The sequence below is a fragment of the Ochotona curzoniae genome, unplaced genomic scaffold (genome assembly GCF_017591425.1).
Source record: "Ochotona curzoniae isolate NIBS_2020 unplaced genomic scaffold, NIBS_Ocur_1.0 patch371, whole genome shotgun sequence".
Lineage (NCBI taxonomy): Eukaryota > Metazoa > Chordata > Mammalia > Lagomorpha > Ochotonidae > Ochotona > Ochotona curzoniae.
The window spans coordinates 465,012-485,070 of record NW_024466941.1 but is presented as its reverse complement, the minus strand read 5'-3'; the positions used below and the strand labels follow the sequence as shown (position 1 = coordinate 485,070).

The 20,059-nt window shown below is 42.7% G+C and overlaps 1 protein-coding gene across 1 annotated transcript in view; it reads right to left on the bottom strand.

The window, feature by feature from the left end:
- LOC121167455 (dynein heavy chain 14, axonemal-like) overlaps positions 1-20,059 on the bottom strand; it is a 404,109-nt gene that overhangs the window by 285,817 nt on the left and 98,233 nt on the right. The gene's annotated exons all lie outside the window — the stretch shown is intronic.

Genomic DNA, 20,059 nt, shown 5'->3' with positions numbered 1-20,059 from the left:
GCTTCCCATCCAACTCCCTGATTGTGGCCTGGAAAAGAGGTCGAGGATGGCCCAAAGACTTGGGATCCTGCACCCACATGGGAAACCTGGAAGAGGCTCAAGGCTCCAGGCTTTGGATCATGTAGCACCAGGCTTTGTGGTCACTTGGCGAGTGACTCATCAGTCAGAAGAACTTCTCTGTTTCTCATCCTCTGTGCATATCTGACTTTGTAATAAAAAAAAATAATCTTTTTAAAAAGATTGATTATTTTTGGGCCCAGAGCAACAGCCTAGTGGGTAAAGTGCTCGACTTCCATACGCCAGGATTCCATATGAGCACTGGTTCATGCCCTGGCTGCGCCACATCCCATCCAGCTCCCTGCTTGTGGCCTGAGAAAGCAGTCAAAGACGGCCCACACCCTTGGGACCCTGCACCCATGTGGGAGACCTGTCAGAATTTCCTATCGTCAGACTAGCTCAGTTCTGGCCACTTGTGCAGTGATCCAGCTTACAGAAGATCTTTTGCTCTGTCTCTCCTTCCCTCTGTATATCTGACTTTCCAAATGAATAATTTAATTAAAAAAAAAACTTTATTATTTGGAAAGGCAGATCAGGTTTATGATGTTCATCCACTGAATCATTACCCAAATGGCCATAATGGCCACAGCTGAGGTGAGCCAGACATTTCTTCTGATTCCCACAGGGGGATAAGGTCCCAAGGTTTTGAGCCACCCTCTTCCTCTTTCTCAGATCGCAAGCGAGGAGCTGTATGGGAAGTGGAGCCACCAGGGAATTCACTCAACCACAAGGGATCCTGGCACTTACAGGTGAGCATTTAGTCATTGAGCCCTCATGCCAGTCCCTCTCACGGAGTTTTTCTTGTTTGTTTGTTTGTTACTTAGTTTGTTAAGGCTTATTTATTTTTATTGCAAAGTCAGATTTACAGAGAGGAGAAGAGACAGAGAAGATCTTCCGTCCATTGATTCACTCCCCAAGAGACTGCCACGGCTAGAACTGAGCCAATTATCCAAAGCTAGCAGCCAGAAGCCTCCTCCAGGTCTCCCATGTGGGTGCAGGGTCCCAAAACTTTGGACCATCTTTAACTGCTTTCCTAGGCCATAAGCAGAGAGGATGGGAAGCAGGGCTAACAGGATTAGAACCAACACCCATATGGGATCCTGGCACATTCAAGGCAAAGACTTTAGCCACTAGGCTACCATACTGAACCCTCTCTCAAAAGTTTTAAACTCTAAAGTTTGATTCATATTAGAGTGCCTACACTGAAACCAGACATTTAACAGATTTACTCTATGTGTACCTCTTGTCTGGTTTGAAGACCAGATGAATTTCTGTATCTAACTAAACTATTCATACTATATAAAATAAAAGGCAGCAGATGAGGCTCAGCTGCCTGGTTCCACTCACATGGAAACCCAGACTGAGTTCCTGACTCCTGGATGCGGCTGGGCCCTGCGCTAGAAACTGCAGACGTGTGGGCAGTGATCAGCGGAAGGGAGGTCTCCCTGTTGGATTCTCTGCCACTCAAATAAATTACAAATAAGTCACACTGGGTTAAGAATAAACACAGCAACACTCTCAGCAGCAATCATGGAAAGGAAGAAACAAACTTTCACATCATTTTACTGAACTAAAATGATTCATAATTTAATTTTTAAAATCTGTATTCTTATTCAAAAGTGAAATGAGAAGAGCTCTTCCATCCACAGGAGCTTCATCCAGGTCTTCCATATAGGTGACAGGGGCTCAAGAACCTGTGCCATCTTCTGGTGATTGTCCCAGGCCATCAGCAGGGGTTGATCAGAGTTGAACTGCCAGGACCTGAACAGTGGGCTGGCAGCTGTGCAGGCAGCAGCTCTAGTCATCACAAAACCAACTCAGTCTCACATCATTACAAAAGCTCTCCACAAAAGCAAGATTCTTTACTGAATATGCCTGTATGTGTACATTTTAAAACTCAAAGCAACAAGCATGGAAGAGACAGACATGTTCCTTCCGTCCAGTGCTCCACTCCCCAGATGGCCACAATGGCCAGGCTGAAACCAGAAGCTGAAACTCCGTCTGGGCCTCCACATGGGTGCAGGGATCTAAGGAACTAGGCCATCTTCAATTTTTCCCCTCAGGTCATTCTCAGGCAGCTGGATGAAGGCAGAGCAGTCAGGACTCACACTGGCAACATATGCAGCAATTCCATCCACAACACCACACAGGCCTCAAGAAGCAAGTGTCTACTTCACTTCCCACTGACCTTCTTCCTCATTATACTAGAACATATGATCCATCAAAAACATAAGGAAAACAAAGACCTGCAACACAGGACAAAGCAAAAGCAAAGCCCCAGAGGTTCTAGGCTACTAGCTAACCTTAAAAACAGCTGGTCTGGAGTGAGCAGCAAAGATAACTCAGGAAACAGCAACATGGCCATGTGGGATGTCAGCACTACAGATGGTAGATTAGCGCACTGTGCCACAACAGTAGCTCTCACATACACTTTAACCAGAATATTAACAGAAACTCTTTTCACTACTTATATCTGGAAAACCACTTGTAGGCTAAGCTCCCACCTGTGCCGCTAGCATCCCATACAGGTATCAGCTGGTATCCTGGCTGCTGCACCACCCATCCAGCTCCTGGCTTGTGGCTACGAAGGCAATAAAGGATGTATCAAGACCTTGGTACCCTGCATTCAGGCGGGAGACTCAGAAGGACTGGCTCAGCCCCAGCTATTAGGATCATTTGGTAAATCTGATGATGGATGGAGGATCTCTGTCTCTCCTTCTCTCTGCACTACTCTTTCCAATAAAAATAAGTGAATCTTAAATATAGAGAGATCCAGGGCCTGGTAGAATGGCTCATTGGCTAAATCAACACCTTGCAAGCACCAAGATCCCATAGAGCTTACAGTTCCAGGTTCTAGCTGCTATACTTGGCATCCAATTCCCTGCTTCTCTTTCCCTCCCTTCCTCTCCTTACAAGAGACTGGTAAGTTGTATTAAAAGCAATTAAAAACACCAAGCATGAGTTTACTCAAAAGCAAAGAAATAAACTGACGGAAGCCCAACAATGTGGACTGGGCCTCCTCAGGTGCTGAGGCCTGTGCAATGTTTGGACAGTGTGCCCCAAAGCACAGTTCATCTGGGCCAGCTGGGGACATCAAGTGCCACATCAGGAAATGCAAAGCAGAACAGATCAGATCATTCTCCTGGCCAAGCTTGCACCAAGTACCCGGGTCTCTGGATGCACTTAGGTGGACTTGCTCAGCCAGCGGATCTGGAAAAGATCTTCTCAACCCTGATGCAATAAAACTAACAATGTGTCAGAACTGCCCAAACCACTCAAGCAACACTCTGGGAATGTTCTTCCTCACATCGGGGTCTCTAAGGTGTCATCAAAAGGCCATCTCCTATCCCCGGGAGCTGATGCAGTTCGACAGCAAGGAGCGGCCCCCTCCACTCCGACACCTCACTTCCATCAGTGGACAGATCAACAAAACAGAAAATCAGCCAAGAAACAACAGGGCTAGTCTGCACTATGGACTAACAGAACTTCATTGCCATCTGAGAGAACTCATTCCACACCTCCAGAAACCATCCTTTTCATCAGTACATTGAACTTCCTTATCATGGTTCACTGCTAAGATATAAAGCAAAAGTCTCAATAATTTTTTTAAAAATGAAACCATATCATTTCTCTTTTCTGATTACATTCTGATCACAATCTAATTCAGTTAGAAATTAATGACTTACAAATATCTCAAAGATATGTAAACTCACACATGACTTAACAAATTGCTCCTAAGCAAAGAGCCACAGAAGAAATCAAGGAGAATCAAAAGCTTGCTGTGAACAAATGGAGACAGCACAATGCATCAGAATTGAAGGGACACAACAACAACAGTGCTGACAGGGACATTTGGGGCGGTCAGTGCTTATACTAAGAAATGGAAAGGCATCAGATAAACGGCATCAAGGCAAAAGACAAACAACACAAACCACAAAATTACTAGGAGGAAAGAAATTAGAGAATAAACGAAATAGAAAAAAAGTTAAAAGATCAATGAAGAACACATTTACTGAAAACTAAGCAACACTGATATATCACTAACCCAAATAAGAAAAAAAAGGAAAGAGAGACAGAATGCGAGAGAGAGAGAAAGGAAAAAAGGAAGGACGGCCCCAAGGACAGAAGTGGAGCAGGCCTTGCAGGACAGCGTGAACCCGAGGCACCTGTGCCCACTCTACACAGAGACCACACTGAGTGCTAGACCCCAGCTTCCCTCTCATCTCTGCACCAAGGACTCCAGCCCTCCCAGAAAACAACACACAAAGCACAAAGCCACAGCCTGCCATGATGACCCCCACCCTGAGGGCTAAGCCACCACCTGAGCTTCTCCACCCAGAATGCAGGACTAAGCTGCCACCTGAGCTCCTGGATCCGATGCCTAGGGCAAAGAAACCTCATGCCTTTCATGGACCATGCCAATGACCAAGTTGCCACCAGCCCTCCCAGACAACACACAAAAGGGCCAAGGCACTGCCTGCCCTCCAGGAACACTCACCAAGGACCAAGCCACCGCCTGCCTCCTGGACCCTGCACCTAGGGACAAGCCACTACCTGCCCTCCTAGACCCCACGCAGATGGCCAAGCTGCAATCTCGCCTCCTGGAATCCTCACTGAGTGCTAAGCCATGGCCCATCCTCCTAAACCCTGCAGGCAGGCAAGCAGCCACCTCCACTCCTGCACCATTGTGATGGAGATGGCCAAACTACCCTTGCCCTAGGGGACAAGCTTCCACCTGCGCTCCCACACACAGGTGCTAAGGCCAAGCTGCCGCCTCCCCTTCCTGGATCACTAGAACTTGGGGGTTCTTACCTTGTAGGTGTCCGTGTTTTCAGTAACAGGTCGGATGGTGCTGATGAAGCCCAGTGGGTCTATCAAGTCCTGCAGCGAGGCTCAGAGACCAGGCACTCTGGGGGCGGCACCAACTCGCACATAGCTGGCTCCATGTCCACCATGGCAGCCACCACGAGACCCTCCCCAGGTGGGGGGCAGGTGGACAGCAGGCAGGATGATTTTCAGCTGGAGTCCAGGAGCCTTTACGTCCTCTCCCGGAGCCTGCTGCACATCTTCGGCAAGAGAACAGTTCCACTCTGGAGAACCCAGTGACTTGTCCTCTTTCTCCACTGGCTCTTCACTGACTGAGTGTGCGAGGCCGCAGCATCTCGCAGGAAGTGACCAAGCGGCCAATCCCTCCGCGTCAGCACCACGCAGGATTCCTCCGCTGGATGCCCCGCCGCCCTTGGGGAACCTTTTCTTCCTCCTCCTGGACACCAGGGAGCCCTGCTGTGCTTCCTCTCCTCACCCTGGGAAGTTCTGTGTGGCCAGATGGGGATGGGGGCTCCTTGCTGCACTGGGCTCTGGAGGCCCACTTAGAGACATGCAATTTTAGGTTTTGACTGCTGTACAAATAAAATGTGATCTATCAGTTTTGACATATTTCATGTTGGTTTTGAAAAACTGTACACTGTTTTTGTCTTTTAAGAAACTTCTTCCATGGTTCTTATTGTTTCATTTATTCATTCCACAAAAATCTCTCAGAATTTTTCTTTGGATCGAGAACTCTATGTGGCAACCAAGGCACAGACGCTTTGAAAATAATTAATTTGTAAGGAGTTCAGGTGAAAGCCTAATTTTTTAAATGGATGAACGATTAAAAATGAAATAGAGTTATTGCCATGTTGGTGCAAGGAGATTAGATGATCATGTGAAAATTACCTGAAAATGAGTTGAACAGCTATGCTATCTTGTGAATTCTTTCAACATGTTTAAAAGTAAATTCTAGTTTTAAGTTTATTGTAAACGGAGAGGCAGAGAAGGAGAGAGAGACGGAGCGAGAGCCAAATTCTAAATAACATTGCAAATACCTACACTACTATAGGCTACATCAGTCAAACACCAAGAGCCACGTGCTCAAGTCCATTTTCCCATGTGGGTGGCAATGAATAGGCTATGTGAGCTATAACCTGTAGGCTTCCGTTATCAGAAAGCCAGGTTTGGCACTCCACCATGGCATGAAGGTGTCCAAGGCAGTATCTTCACCATTTGACTAATGTCTACCTCCCTGAAAGAATTACTATCATGCGAAGAAATGGTAGGTCCCACTTGAAACCAAAAGAGATTCCTTGAGAATTTAGAGGGAGAGGAAGAGGTAGTAAGTAGTGAATGAATTTTGACAAAAGAACCAGCATAGACTTGAAAAATGCTTTTGGGAAGATGGGAGAAATTAAGGTTGATGACAACAGCTGTCCAAACTAGCATCATTACAGAAATAATTAAGGGGAAATAGTTGGAAATATTTAACATGTAGAAATGCATGGATATATGCATTGGTGCATGGAAGCAAGGAAAAAAAATAAAAGCATTATTATTTCATATCAGGTTACACACTACGGTGCAGAATTTCATTATAGTTCATAGAAAAACAACGAGAATCTGTTTTGATTATTGTGTCAGGGGGTGTTAGCAATAGTGAAGTTTGACATTTTTGCGTCATAATAGTGGAGATTGTGACAGGATTAAATGGGGACCAAGAGAGCTGTCTAGATTCCAGATATGGATTATGGAGTTATCAACTGCGATCACAATTAAATTTGAAAAATAATAGAGGGAGCAGCTGCTAAGGCACGAAAAATCCTTATCAAAGAAATGGTCATCTGGAGGAGAAAAATGTTCTTTAGAATAGGTGAGCTCTTACTTGACAGTGGAAAAAATTGTTTTGAATAGAAAATTATGGAGGATAACTCAACAATATAGCATTATGAAGCACAGGCTAAAAACACTCAGTGCTTTCAAGTGTTAAGTAAAATCAAATAACACAGTGGCCAAACATTTGCCCATCAATATGGAATGTGAGAGGAAAGTAACTGTGTCTCCTGGAGTAGATTCAGTAGAGTCATGCACATAGTCAAAGGCAATTTATAATACATAGAACTGGGCCATGCTGCACGAATTCTAACCACCACACAAACCAAAGGAAATGTTTAGGTACAACCATGCACATCGAAAGCAATCTTCATAGCTGTGCAGATCATAATAACGAATATCTCAAAACTATCCAACTTCAACATGAATCATGCTGCTTTCAAACATTTGTGGAATGTGGAATGATATGGGAAAATTCTGCTTGGTTTAACAAGTCACATTTCCATGAACTTACTGCAGACTTCTCATACACATTGACTTTAGAGTTTTTGGACAAAATTGCAGTTATTTTTCAATTCATTTTATCCCTGAACTTTTGCAAAAGATTTATTTATTTTTTGGAAAGGCAGATGTGTAGAGAGGAGGAGAGACAGACAAGAAGATGTTTCCTTTGATGATTCACTCCCCAAGCAGCTGCAACAACCAGAGTTGCACTAATCCAAAGCCAGGGGCCTGGGGCCTCTTCTGGGTCACCCACACAGGTGCAAGACTGGAAGGCTTTGGGTTGTCCTCCACTGCTTTCCCAGGTCACAAGCAGGGAGCTGGGTGGGAAGCGGGCCTCCACGATTAGAACTGGCGCCCATATGGGATCCTGGTGGGTTTAAGGGGAGGACCTTAACCACTACACCCAAAACTAAATCAATCTTCACAAAAAGCTTCTGCCCTTCCCTTCAAAGACATGCAAATAAAAGGAATAAACTCAATCACCAATTCATTGCCATTGTTCATACATACCTTAGAGATGTGTCCAGATGTTGCCTGTCTCTGTGTGTATTCTGCAATGCTCTTTACACAGGCCTGGAAGGAAGGCAAGACAAGGAATTTAGCCACTAGACTAACACGGTGGGCCCATGGTTTATGTCTTAAAACACTTTTCAGAAATGTGGAGGGAGCTTCTGAGGGTTCATATTGCAAATGCCCATAAAATCTCCCAGGTCACAAGCAGGGAGTTATATGGGAAGCATGGCCGCCGGGACACTGGGATTAGAACCAGCACCCATACGGGATCCTTGTATGTGCAAGGGGGAGGACTTTAGCCACTAGGCTAATGTGCCGGGTCCCAAATTGGTTTTTGAAGTATGAAACTATTCACTGTCTGTCTTTGCGCTAATCCTTCTGATATAGTGATCAACAGAATGTACTGACTCATTCTTTTGCCTTGTTTCTTATAAATTATCAAACATCAATGAAATTCTAGACTCTACTTGGATCCATGAATGCTCACCTTGCAAAGTGTATCCACTTTCATACTATTTTTCATCCCTTGGTCCAATGTACAGCAGTCTAAACCAATTGGTCTCAGTTACTTTTAACAGCTTTGTAAATGTAAAACCTAAAGTAAGTGTTCATGCACTAAGACTATGTGTTTGGAACATGTGGTTTCTGAGCGGGCATTTGGCCTAACAACTGAGATGCTGCTTAACCTGCATCCCACATGGAGAGCCTGGCTGAGGTCATGGCTACTCACCGTCCTGCTGATGCAGACCCTGGGATCCAGCAGGTGATGGCGCAAGGGTGAAATTAGTGTCACTCATGTGGGAGATTGGGACTGAGTCCTTGGCTCCGGGCTTTAGCCTGGCCCAGCCTTGGCCACTGCAGGCATTTGGGCTAACTGAAAGGGAGCTCTTGAGCTCTCTCACTGGATGGCATCAGGCTAAGAGACTCCCGTGCAGACAGCAATGTGACTAGTTACACATACACCAAGTTAGCTTCTCAAGAGCTACTGCAGTCAGGCAGGGGAAACAATGCCTCACCTTGTTCTAACCCTGACATGACAAGAGTCACATCAAAGAAAGCAAAAACAAGAGTTGTCCAGGCATGCCACCCTTCCCCCACTCCAACGATGGATGCAGAGATAGTTGCCTCCTGCGTGGGCATTAGGGGACCAGGGCCACTGTGAAAAATATAGATGGCAGCCCTTGCCCTGGCCCCAGGACCACACCAGGGCAGTGAGTATTGGGATCTTCTACTGCCAGGTGGCCTCTGACAGCCTGCCCCAACCACCAGCAGGAAACAAAACTACAGCTGTGCAGGACACACTTCAGATCTCAAAGCTGGCACATTATGATGAGACCAGCACCTAAAGAAGCCTACAGGACTCCAGTTTCTCACCAGTGCTCCTAGAATGGCATCATGCAGAGCCCTGAGCTCTGGAGGTTTGGACTCATTTTGCCATGTGTCACTGCTGGCCTCTCGTAGGTTAGACCAACAACCCTGGGACTTTGGGGGAAATGCACATTAGGAAAAAGCAAAGCATGAATTTCAAAATTGTTCTGTACTAGAATAGACTTATTTGTAATTCCAACTTTTCCTCAAACTTTCCGAAGGATTGTTCTCTGTCCACAGACCTTACTCATGTGTCATAAACGGAGGACAATGATCAACTCTGCTGTCCCTTCAGCTGGTTTGGCAAGGAGGGTAACCATGAGTGACATAAAAAGTGACAGGACATGTAGAATGGGCTGGTTTATCAAATTTAAGTACGATGATTAAGAGTATTGTGTGTGTGTGTGTGTGTGTGTGTGTACATTTCCACCATAGACACACACACACACACACACACACACACACACACACACACACACACACACACACACACACACGGAAACACTATTTTGGAGTCAACCCCATGGCATGGCAGGCAAAGCTGCCACCTGTAGTGCCAGACTAATATATGGTTGTTACTTTGACTTCTGCTGCTCCGCCTCTGATCCAACCATTTATAACTTTACTATAACGACTAAAACATTATAGCCATGGGCTGGCATGGCGATGTGCCATCCCATTTGGGCACCAGTTCACATCCCAGCTGCTCCACATTTGAGCAAGTACTGACCAATGGTCTGGCAAAGTAACAGAGGATGGCTCAAGTCCTTGAGCTCCTGCACATATGTGGGAGACCAGGAAAAAGCTCCTGGCTCTCAACCATGGTCAGGTCCAGCTCTGGCCATGCTGGCCATTTGGAAAGTGAACCAGTGGAAGGAAAATCCTCTATCTATCTTTCCCTCTCTCTGTAATTTTTCAAAGTATATAAATTGTGTAATAATAATAATGACAACAATAACATCATTAACACATCCCAAAGCGGGGCCTGTCACTACGACACAGCATTAACTTAAGCTGCCACCTACAATGCCAGCATGCCCTATCAGGTCCTGGTTCAAGCCCAACTGTTCCACAGCTGATTCCACTTTCTGCCAACGCATCCTGCGGAGCCGGACAAGACAGTCCACGCACGTGAGTTCCTGCCACCAGTGAGGAAGACCAGAAAGGAGTTCCTGGCTCCTGACCTCAGCCTGGCCCAGCCCTGGACGTTACAAGCCACTTAGGGAGTAAAACAGTGAATGGAAGAGAGCATCTTTTCTGTCTCACTTTGCTCTTCTCCCTGATAAATCAAAATAATATAGTTCACAAAATTTTTTCTTCAAAATATGGGTAGGGAACAGAGTATAGAAAGTATGAAGACTTTTTACCTCTTTGTGTTTTCTGTTTGTTTCCTTATCTATCATAAGCTGTTATCACTTTAAGAGTCTATTACAGTCAAGAAAGTTGTTTTGTAAGCCTCAAAGTAACTACAACACAAAACTTACACACAGATTTAGCAAGGAAATCAAAGTACAACTCCAGAGAGAATCACTAAATGACAAATGAACACTGAGGGGAACGGACACACAATAAAAACACACAGGTCTCAAAACAGCAGCAGTAAGACATAACCAATCAATAATGATCTTAAATGTCAACAGACTCAATTCCTCAGTTAAAGGCACAGACAGGGGTGTCAATGTTGTGGTGGCAGCAATGAAGCCGCCACCTGGGATGGGGTGCCAGCTTATGTCCTGGCTGCTCTATTTCCGACCCAACTCCCTGTACATGTACCTAGGAAAGAAATTACTATCCTTCGGGTAATAATCCTGTGAGAATAATGAAACCATTATTTCTCTCTTGAAAAAAGTGTAACACCACATTTTATGTTCACAGATCCCTGGCAACATAAATCCTTCTCCAAACTAAGAACCCATGTTTTAAGATACATTTAGACTATTGCTCACTGGGAGCAACTAGTTCTTAATACCCACATTGGATGAAAATATAAAGTGTCTATCTTTTGTGGTCCTAATCATCATAAAGGTGTAAAATTTGCATATTTAAATATTTCAAATTTAAATATTTATGAATATGCTATGGGCCCGGCATGATAGCCTAATGGCTAAAGTCCTCTTGCCTTGCATGTGCCAGGATCCCATATCAGCACCAGTTCATACCTCAACTGCTCACTTCCCATTCAGCTCTGTGCTTGTGGCCTGGGAAAGCAGTTGAGGACTGCCCAAAGCCTTGTGCCCTTGTATCTGCCTGGGAGACCTAGAGGAAGTTCCTGCCTGCTGGCTTCTGAACAGCTCAGCTCTGCTTGTTGTGGCAATGACAGATCTTTCTCTTGTATCTCCTTCTCTCTGTATATCTGCCTTTCCAATAAAATAAATCTTTAATAAATGAGAATATGCTATGACGGCATATAAAATTTGCAAGAATGAAGACATGATGAGGTTGTACAATTAACTTTTCCAGGTAGCTACAACTTGGAAAGATAAAAGGAGGAGGATTTACTCCAGTGTGGACACAAATAGCAGCTATGCCCACGGACAAAAACTGGTTTGTCTGATCTCCTGTTCTGTTTTTCATTGCTTTCATCCCTGCAGTGTGATAGAGTAAAGCAACAGTATAATACACTTAACAGGATAGTACAACAGAAAAAAGTAGCTCCTATGACAAGTCCAACTGGAGGTGATTAGCTAGCAGACTCTTTAACCATAAGCTCTTTCAAATGGAGCTGATGAGCTCTCCCACTCAAAGCCCAAATTTTGGATAGATTTAGATGCAGGGGTTATGGATTCTCTTCCTCTAATTATATAAACCTGGAAATCTCACAGGTATGAAACAGGAACAGCATGGGATACAGAGATGCACAGCATCAGAATCAGATTTCAGATAGACCAGCCATTGGCTAAACATTTCCACACATTTGAAATAAAGTCACATCTTATACAATATTTGTGGCTGTATGTACTGTCCACTAGAGCCAGCTGGATGGGAAAGAGTGTGTAGTTGACATGCTGGGATGTGGTTTTGGTGGTTTCTCAGTTAAGGGAACCACATGGACCCATCACAATTGCCTGTTTAATGTAACTTTGATGTTGAATTTCAGGTGAACAAACTCTATATTTAATGAGATACAGTACTTTATGGGCAGGTCATTGCGCAGGCCATCAAATGCAAGGGTGTTCATTTGGCCTAGCTGTTGAGCCATCCCAGCCATGCACTGAAGTGCCTGGGTCAACATGTAGCTCCACTCCTAACTGCCGTTTCCTCGTAAAGCGGATCCTCGGGTGTGGAAGTGATGACTCAAATAATTCGGTAGGAGCCCAGGATTGAGTTCTGGGCTCCCAGGAGTGGCTCATGCTAGCAGTTATTTGAGAGTGAACCAATGGATGAGTGTTCTCTATGCCTCTCAAAAGAAAAGCAAACACATTAACTAACTAAAAAACTGGGTTACTCCAAACTTAGTATTGAAATAATTGCAACTTTAAATTATGATCTTTGTAACACTGCTATGAATTCTATACTACAATCTGGTAACAACTTACTAAGCTGTTAGTAGGTTACATATTTATAAATGTGAAAACAGGCAAATGGAGGGAATAGCAGAATGGACTCACATGATTGTATAGAGAACTTTCCTATACATTCAGACTGTCATAATGAAGCCAATGAAAAGATGGATTTGCAATCAAGGCTCAAAAATAAATCAGTAGGGATGCAGTACTGTGGTGCAGCAAGGTAAGCCTTTGCTTGCGATGCTGGCATCCCGTATTAGAAGGTCCCGCAGTAGTGTGCTGGTTTGAGGCTTGGCTGTTCCATTTCCAATCTAGTTCCCTGGTTATGCACCTGGGAGTCTTGAACTCGAGTTCTGGTTCTGGCATTAGCCTGCTGAGTCCCAACCACTGTGGCTATTTGGTAAGTGACCCAATGGATGGAAGATCTTTCCCTCATTCTTTCCCCTTTGCTTTGTATCTCAACTTATCATCAATGCTCATTTTAGGAAACTAGCAGATTTTGTCCAAATAAACAGAAACTTGCATACCATTAAAACACTAAAATATAAATAGAATAACATGAGCCTATAAAAAAAATCCAAATAAATCAATGCAAAATAGGCACTTCCTAAATAGATTGTCAACTATAAAAATAAAAATATAACCAAAGAATATACTAGGATTCAGTTGCCATGTCTACAAAATAGGCCAATACACCAAACAAAAAAAGCACATTGAGATCACCAGCCCTAACTCTGTGGAATATTATAAAAAGACATATCCCTGCATCCCTGCCTTCCACTGTGCTGGTCTTGGATGTAGGCAGGGATCTGAAGAGTGCCAGGAATCCACATGCTAGCATTTAACAGAGACAGTTAAACTCTATGGAGATTGAGCCAATGGCTACAAACTGATGTTGATAGGATTACAGGGCTCCACTGTGCCAGGGTTTTACTGTTTCAGTCTTTTGTTTTCACAACTATGGCTTTGTGATTCTCAAAGCTCTCCCTTCTACATTGAAAGGACAAACACATTATCTTCATCGGACATTTGAGAGAATTGAGAAACAAGCTAAATAGCAGCCTTCCTGGCCCAAGGATACACAATTCATCTGGCCATGGTGTTCTGAAAACTCTTGTTGTTCCCCAAAAGGGAAAATATAAATGCCCAAGTATTGTTAAAAATTCTGATTTAGTTTTGAAAGGGAGAAGGAAGGAGACTCTAAGTCTTGTGTCCACTGGTTTACTCCCCCAAATTCCTGCAACAGCTGATGCTGGATCAAGCTAAAGACAAAACCTGGCAACTCTTCAGTCTGTTTGTTCCTCATGGGTGGTAGGGAGTCAACTACATGAGCCACCCACAGCTGCCCACAGCTTCGGTGTTAGTAGCAAGTTGCAATCTGAAATGGACTGGGCAGTTGTACCAAAATATGATAGAAGGACCCCAAACACCTTACCTAGATCTTCAAATAATTTCATCCCTCAAATTAACACATGCAAAAAAAATATTTCTGGAAAAAACTGTAGTATTTAGCGTATTAACTTAATTGCTAATTCATGGCTAAATAACTCATGCTGATTTTTAAAGGTCTTAATTACCTCCAAGGCAGACGGATTTACTTTTGTGGTTGTCACTGAAGGAAAAATATCTCCTATAATCATTTCAAAAAGTGGAATATCTTCAGGAGGAAATTTTGGTAAGCTAGCTTCTCTTATAGCCTTGGTAATGACCAGTGTCTCGGCTGCTTCAGACGCATCACTTTAACAACAGAAAATAAACAAGTTAACACATCTATCTGCTGACATTAAACATCACCCAGGGGAGGGCCAAAACTAGGCTTGTTAAGCCATCTGGTTGTCAGGGTCACCAAAATAATACTAAATAGAACGTACAGCCAGGCATGCAAAGAAACAGCCAACACCATCCTTGGCTCTAGGGAACAGTTGGTGCTGGCAGCTGCGACGTATCCCTGATGCTACCATTCCTGGTACCTGGCTACAGATGTTGCCATGGCTGTAACCCGCCAGAACAGGTTCTATATGTGTCTGGTTTCCTTTTTTACTGTCTGCATGTTCTGATTTTGACAGCTGTGTCAGATTTGCTAAAGTTGGACATCAAAGTCACAGCTACAAAGCAGTTTGGAAGAGCAAGCAAGTGGCTTAATGGATATTCACTAAGGAATACAACCTCAGCTGTGGCTGATTGGAGCACGGCAGTGACCTGGAAGAGTGATGCGAGGCTCAACCGACCTTCCACTCAGAGGAAGGCTGAGGATTTTCAGTTCAATGAAACAGATGATACTAGATACTGCTAAATATTTTCAATATATTCAATATTTTCAATCTGCAGTTAGTTGAATCCATGGATACAGAACCTGTGCATGTGGAGGCCACTGTGTGTTTATGCGGGCTTACATCCTAACTTGTTGCTCTTCTGGGGCTAGGGTTGTGCTGTAGCACGTACACCTGCCACCTGTGAGGTTGGCAGGTCATATGGGAGCCAGTTTGTGTCCTGGTCTCATCACTTCTGATCTAGCTTTCTGTTCATAGCCCAGAAAAGGCAACAGAAAACGGTCCAGGAGTCTGGGAGACAGAAATGAAGCTCCAGATCATGGCTTCAGCCTGTTCCAGCCATGGCCACTGCAGGCATCTGGGGAGTGAACCAGCAGATGGAAGCTCACTCGTGCTCTCTCTTTTTACCTCTCTCTGACTCTTTCAAATAATCTTTTAAAAAAGTTTATTGCTTTTCTAAATGGACTTTTATTATGTTTTTCCTTACATGAAGGTTCATGTATATACAAGAAGAAAACATTGCTCTGGGGAAGCATACTGGATAACTGTGCATATTTCCTTCCTTTCGTTGTATTCTTAGGTAGTTTCTACAGGTTTTCCTGTGACACTCTAGCTCCCGGTTTTTTCCCATTACTGAAAGTTCTACAAATTACTTTCCCAGTGACACATAACTCTCTTTGATGTAACATTCAATTCCAAATTCAACGTACCTTTGAAACTGCTGTTTCTCCTTTTCAGCAATTGCTAAGACTGTTTTCAGAAACCGCAAGCCAAAATCATAATGATCCTATCAAACATTGAAGAGTTGAGTTATATTATATATGTGCCATCTAAAAAAGGTGAAATCAGAGAATCTAAAAGTTCAATCTTTGAACTTCAAAGAAAGAGTAACAGGTTAAAAACCAACTTTAATCAAAAGTTAAAAAAATAACAATTAGCATCCCAATAAAATTTTCTTTCAACTAGAAAGGGGTAGATTGAAGCAATATTAGTAAGAGAAGCGGTTTGGAAAAAAATGTGGCTACCTGATCAAAGCATTTTGGATTGGAAACAAATAATCATTAATTGGCATCAGGAATACTTGGGAACTTTATGGAAATTCTGATTCTTTAGCTCCACAGACATAGAATACAATCTCTACAAAATTCATAGAAAATGCATATCATGAACAAACTCATGCATTTCAAAAAAATTTTTTTGTACCCAAGTAATTTGACCTCACCAATTAAAATGGAGAACATGTTTTAGGAATTTGAGTTAGCAAAATGTGGGTTATTGTGACCCCCAACTATAACACTAGATTTGTAAAGTCTGGAATACACATTCAGTTTGTACAAAAATCTCTGACTAAAGCCACAAGTTACTGAACGTTAGCTTGAGCTAGAAATGTTAACAGAAGATCTAAGCCATCAAATTAATTTATATCCATAAAGCAAACTACCCAGATTCCTAAATTTTATCTGAAAACATGTTTATTGGTGCATCAAAAACATCGGTTATTATAACATAACACCGTTACTACTTAAAAGCATATGTATAAAAATAAACAAATCAGCAAGAGAAAAAGTAAGCTTCAGCTGTGTGGTAAATATTTTTTCTACATATAAAATTAAAGAAAAAAAATCCAAAATATTGGTTTCTTCAGGTATAATCTCCTAAGATGAAGAGGTAAGATTATTCAAGTTGATTGAAAATGCACATAGGGCCCGGCCTGGTGGTGCAAGTGGTTAAAGGTCCTCACCTTGCACGCCCGGGATCCCATATGGGCACCGGTTCTAATCACGGCAGCCCCGCTTCCCTTCCAGCTCCCTGCCTGTGGCCTGGGAAAACAGTCGAGGACGGCCCAAAGCCTTGGGAACCTACACCCGCTTGGGAGACCTGGAAGAGGCTCCTGGCTTCGGATCGGCATAGTATCGGCCCGTTGCGCTCACTTGGGGAGTGAATCATTGGACGGAAGATCTTCCTCTCTGTCTCTCCTCTCTGTATATCCGCCTTTCCAATGAAAAAATAATAAAAATAAATCTTTAAAAAAAAAAAAAGAAAATGCACATATATGCTTGCACAAATCTCATCACTGATCCAAAGACCATTCCAAAGTTGGACACTCATTTATATTTCTCTACTCTGGCCTAAAACTATATGTATTTTTTTAACATAAGATTCACTTTCATTTATATGAAAGACAAGGTCACAGAAACAAGAGATTGAATCTACTTTGAAGCAAATCTCCATTTTTACCTGTCATTTTCTAACTTATGTATGACAGTTATGGCAATCATGGTGAAACCTCACTTAGTATTCAGTTTATTTCACCAAGGACAATTTATAGACTTTTCCTAAGGTCTGAATTTAATGTTTAAAATGACCTACAGTGAGGTGGAAGCATATGACTTCACTTGGTCACTTTGGTCTCAGTAGTTTAGGTGACAAATGCTAAAGTGTGCCATCCTTTCCTCGATATTGGTCATTCCCCAAAGCTGAACAAACATTTACTAAAATATCTGATCTACAATAAGGTTATAGTTTAGTTTTATCTGATGAGCAGGACAGAAATTTATCCTAATTTTCTTTCAACTCTTCTCTATATTCATAAATGTTATCCATGTGCCATTGGGAAGATCAAGCATGAGCTAACTGACACCAGTGAAATCCGTCATCATGTGTTCTGATGGAGTTGATTAATCCTCTATAACTTTATATATTAGAATTTTGCTTCATTGTTATTCTCCTTCCCTATTTTTAAATGTTGTCCCTTTAAGCCTTTTTCTCTCTTTTTAAAAATCTATCCTGGCTGCTCCACTTCTAATCCAGTTCCCTAGTTATGGCCTGAGAAAGCAGTAGAGGATGGTCCACGTCCCTGGGACCCTGCATCCACATGGGACACTTGGGAAGAAGCTCCTGGCCCCGGGTGTTGGGTCAGCTCAGCTCCAGTCATTGTGGCCATCTGGGGAGTGAATCAACAGATTGAAGAGCTCTCTCCCATCCCTCTTGCTATAGAATTTGCTCCCCAAATAAAAATAAATCTTAAAAATATATATACATATAATCTGTAGGATCCAATGGTCAACACTATTATCGGGTACTAAGGATAAAAAGAGGAATAAAGCAGATAAACTTTTTAGAAGAATTATGACATCTTTGTTATATGTACATTTTATATCATTTGTCAAGCAAAGCAAACAGTGAAGGAAAGTGCCATTCCTTTTGATACGTGCTATAAAACAAAAACAAAAAAACACCCCAAATAAAAAAGCTCAGAAGACCCCATTTAGAGAATACCTGACAATAAATAACCAATCAGCAAACATGGAATGAATTTCCCTTCAAACAGTGTAGACAGTATTCAGCAAATACCTGACAGAAGAGCCGGCTTTTGCACACTTAATGGTTAGGATCTGGAAGGCCAAAACAGAAAGAACTTCCACATCAATTCGATTGAAGGCATCAAAACAACACCATGCTCCTGACTGAACCAGCCCAAAGAAGAATTTTTCCACAGTCTTTGGAGGACAAAACAGGGTGGTGGGAGAGACAGGGAGAGAATGAATGAGAGCTTGACAGATTACTGAACTGCCACAAAGGTGGGAGATTTCACTGGGATATCAATGTGGACACATCTTGCCCCAAACAAGGGAGCACTTGTGGCATTCCTTTTTTGATAAGGCTCAAAGCAACAGATTAGCCTCCCCCACAAGAACAATCTCTTGGCACTCTCAGGAAGAACACGCAGGCGGTCAAAGCCCGGCAACTACCAATTATTTCGTAGTGCTGCGTACCTGCACCCCCATCAGGTTAGCACTTAAAATGACTTTGTATTTAAAGTGTTACTCTCGATTATTTTATATAGTTGTATTCCATCTAAGATCGTGCTTGAAAAGGATTAGCTGCCAAGAAAGATTGAAAATCACTGTTTTAGCAGTTCAGCTGAATTAAAAGCATAGAATGTTTTAAATTTCTATTACATTCTAGATGTATGCTCTATTTAAAACTATTAATAGAACTTATGGTTCTATTACTACTAAGTGACTCTCAACATTTTTTTCTTATTTCTTTATGTGTACATTTTTTTTCTGGAGCACAGATGTTGAAGCTTTACCTTATAATCCAAATTCTCGAAACAGTGGAAGACCACACAATGCTTGCCTAAAGCCTGAAAGATAGAAAATACTTTAGTATAGTTCTTGAATTATGTGGCAAAATTCCAACATCAAAACTGCCAGATTAGTAACATGTGCCCTTTCGAGAGACTTTCTGCAAGGTAAAATTGACAGAGATTCAAAAAACTTGGTATGATACAAATGTACATGTGACGGTTTTACTATTTTGCGCACACACACACACACACACACACAATCATTTGCATGCCAGTTAATGCTATTCCAAATGCATTCAAAGCGAATGTGGGCTTACGGAGCTTGACCACTCAGCATACAATCGGCATTTAAAAATCAATCCATAAGTTCACTGAATTAATGGGTGTCATTGGTAAAAGCAATGAATGTTTCAACAACAGGCACAGTGTCAGTTTAGGGTATCATTGAAATTTGTGTGACAGAAAAGATGTTTTTGAAAGACACTTACTTTGGCTAGGTCTTTTATAGTCTCTGTTTTTCCTACACCTGTTGGACCAGAAGCACAACCTCCTAGGTTCAAGTGGAGTGCTCCCAGGAAGGTTAACCAGCATCTGTCTGTGAGGGGCGTAATGACCAGCCTGGAGGTACAGCCCAAGTACTCATAGCCGTAAGCCAAAGTGGCATGTCCTTGAGATATGTAGCATAACTTCTGCTTGTCATCCCACTTGTACTGTAAATGTCTGAAAGCAATATTTTAAATGCTTATTATTGGGGTAAAATTTTCATTCAAACAAAGAAACATCAAGATTAAAAATGAGTGTGGACTCAACACATTGAAATTGAAAGAGAAGAGCGGCAGGATTAGATCAGAAATGTGAGAGCTCAGAAGACGCTACACAGATAGGTGGTTTCCCCTCCGTGGTGAATGGCCTGGCGGGCTCATACCACATAAAGGCGATGCCCACCTAAGGGAGGATTTCTATACAGGTCACGCCGAGGAGGTTTGGTTTCCAGTCAATAGAAGCACTCATCATCACCATCTGGATCCTTCTTAGAAGCGTTTGATAATTTTTAAATGTTATGGGAAAAATAATGTTCGTTAATAGCTTGGTATATCTTTCAATTG